Below are 3,324 nucleotides of genomic sequence, written 5' to 3' on the forward strand. Positions count from 1 at the left end.
TACTTAAACGTCAAATTACGTTTATGAACGTTAAATTACGTTTATACTTAAACGTCAAATTACGTTTATGAACGTTAAATTACGTTTATACTTAAACGTCAAATTACGTTTATGAACGTTAAATTACGTTTATGAACGTCAAATTACGTTTATGAACGTCAAATTACGTTTATGAACGTCAAATTACGTTTATACTGGTACGTTTTACAACGAAGTATTATTCAACACTTAGTTTCCTTTTTAAATTGCACATATATTTCCTTTTTTGTTGTTTAGCTGTAGTATTAATAGATATGAACCCATGAGGTGTTTTCCAGCACTCAAAACAGAGAGCCTCAAATTGGTTGAAAGTCATGTCAGAACCTACAAAGTCCTGGAACACTCTCTTTGTATAGTACTTGTTCATTGTAAACAGACACAACAGATTAACATTGTTTCGTATGACCTGCATATCAACTCGACCATAGCTCTGACTCAGGTAGACACAAGAAATCCCTTTATGACGTCCTCTAATGAAATAGTCTTTGATTTTAGTTTGCTCTTCTAGGAGGCAGTCATCAAATACCACAAGTGAGTTTGGTTTGCAGTCATCGATAGAAATGAGATCTTGACAGGACGAATAGAAAAACGCTATTTGTCTTCTAAGGTTCTTTTCTAATCTACTGTATTGTTCACGCAGATCTACATATGCAGGTTGTTCTATTGAACGACTGAACACGTATAGATTTTTGAACGGAACTCCATCTTTTTTGTAAATGAAATTCAATAACAAGTTCGTTTTACCACTCCCAGACGGTCCTACAATAAGACACCGTAACGGTCTAGGTAAAAATTGGTCTTCGAATTTATCTTTGCAATACACTTGAATTTCCATAGTATGTTCTCTTACATACATTTACAATTTAACAGTTTTCGCATATTCTATAATGACCCCATGCTAGGGTTCGGATATTGTCTTCGAGTACGAAACGCTTGTCGTCCTTTGATGAAAGTACCACTTTATGGTGTTCTACGCTGTAGAGATTGTGTGCTTGACTCCGAATTGTATTCATCGTTTTGTAGTGCTCGATGTTACTAAACAAACAGTCTTTATAGTTGCTAAAGGTAATTTCATTTTCAACTACAGCTTTTTTCACGCCCTTAGACCTCTTTATGAAATGGTTGTCTTCTATATTGCTCGCATACATCTTGGATCGTAGTCCTACAAACTCTCGCATGATTCGACCATTAAGTTCATCTTTCATTTTACCCAGAACTTTTTTGTTTACGTGGGGAAGCCCATATTGGTTGGGGTTGGGGTAGTCACTTGTATCAAATAATCCAATTAAATGTTTCATGTCTTCATAGAAGTTTTTCGTTTTGATGTCATATATCAGGGAATCGGTATCGGTGTACACCATTTTTATATTAGATCCATACTTCTCTTTCATTACATTGTAGTGGAAATCATACATCAGTGTCTTTGATATGTCTAGAATACTCATACCTACGTAAATAGGTTTATTTAAGAAAAGTTTTTTCTTACTAAAATGTACAGCAACTAGGTTTTCTGTAAAGATGGTTCGACTCTTAAAGTTCGGTTTGCTAACCCATCTTTCCACTAATTTGGACTTAGTACCCAAACGAATGTCCACACGATTTCTCATATTTTCCATAGTTTTTCCAAAAACTGAGTTGTTCATTAATTTGAAAAAGTCTTTCTCAAAATCATTTTTCGCCTTTGTACGCTCCATGGTATTCAGATTAATGTACGGTTGCAACCAATTGCTTTGACTGAAACTAAGAACTCTATGAACATGTTTTAGTTTCATACCCAGACTCAAATAAAGCTTTAAATTTTTGTAGTGTACGACATACTTTTCTTTGCTGTAGAGAGTTGTCAGAAGCTTTGCCATTTTCGATCCTGGTGGGACTCTACGTTCTGGAGCGAGAGGTAGATCAGAGTGTACGTCGTGTAGTTCTTCAGGATATTCCAAATCAACTTCTAATATGTAGCCTGTGGGTGAATCGTCACTAACTTTCATTACATCGATGTCTGTACTGCTCCACTGAAAGTTTGCATATGGTAGTTTTACAGACATTGCCCACCCATACAGGTTGTTTGCATCCAAGTACATGAGGTAGTTGTTTGGTTTCGATTTGTCGTAGTCTTTCATGTAGGGATTGTTTGCCTTCGCATATCGATGAGAACACTGTGAAATACCACCACGAATACCCTTTTCAACCATGAGTACCATATCGATGTCAGTCAATAGGGACAGTTCGACTTTTGTAATTTTTAGCATTGCGTTCCAAGCCAACCCAGGTGCTGTGAAATACCATGAAGGATCTAATTTGTATGTATTGAGACATACATCCCTGAAGTTTTCCATAACATCTGCAAGCAGCAAGACATCGGTTTCGTTATATAGCATTGTATATTCTTTCATGTTCTGAATGTTAAAGGCGGTCCATACATCGCACGCATGTTTGTAATCTTCATTTGTTACGTGTTGTTTATTCAGTCTATTGTAAAATTCTTCTTGACTAGGTAGTGATGTTTCACTATATTTTTTCTATACTGTCCATGTAGTCGTAAGGGTACACTCCTTTTCGTAGCAATAAATTGAGGTCCTTACCATTGTAATATGTTGAGATGTGTTTGAATTGAGATCTAGTCAGATTCTTTGCCAACCTATCGAGACTTTGTGACATGAACTTGAATGAATCGATGAATCGTAGTTCAATTCCACCTTCCACACTGACCGTAAAGGAAATGTACCGCTCCTCGTTGTTGGGTATCAATGATATGCGATTTTGGAACTTACCAAACTCTTTAATGAAAAGGTGAGTATCGTAACCTGCTAAATTATGAATGAAAACAGGAATGAACCTAGGTTTTTTTAAATTGATGTTACACTTGTTGTGAGCTGCTCCTCTAAACAAACCCGTCAAATGGTTATGGTCTCTAACACGATCATCACCAAGAAAATTTCCACATATATGACACGTAGTAGTAGATTCAAACATTTCCTGTTGCTCTTTTGTCATCAATTGCATGGGGACTATTGCTTCACTCTTGTAAAGTTCATTAATCCTTATCGACTCCTCAATCAATGATTTTACAAATACATGTGCAGCATCGTCTCCAAAGTATTTAATCGGTGGTTTGGAAAAGCCGTCTTCTGACACCCCATACATACAGAAGGAAATGGCATTATGTTTCTGATATTTAATAGTGAACGACTGGTGATTACCATTACAATCCACTTTACACGGTTGACATGTTGAAATAGGTGCTAGACAGCATTCAAAGTCTGCGTAATACACAAAGGGCACTCTCAT

Source organism: Homalodisca vitripennis, unplaced genomic scaffold (genome assembly GCF_021130785.1).
Source record: "Homalodisca vitripennis isolate AUS2020 unplaced genomic scaffold, UT_GWSS_2.1 ScUCBcl_4801;HRSCAF=11196, whole genome shotgun sequence".
NCBI lineage: Eukaryota > Metazoa > Arthropoda > Insecta > Hemiptera > Cicadellidae > Homalodisca > Homalodisca vitripennis.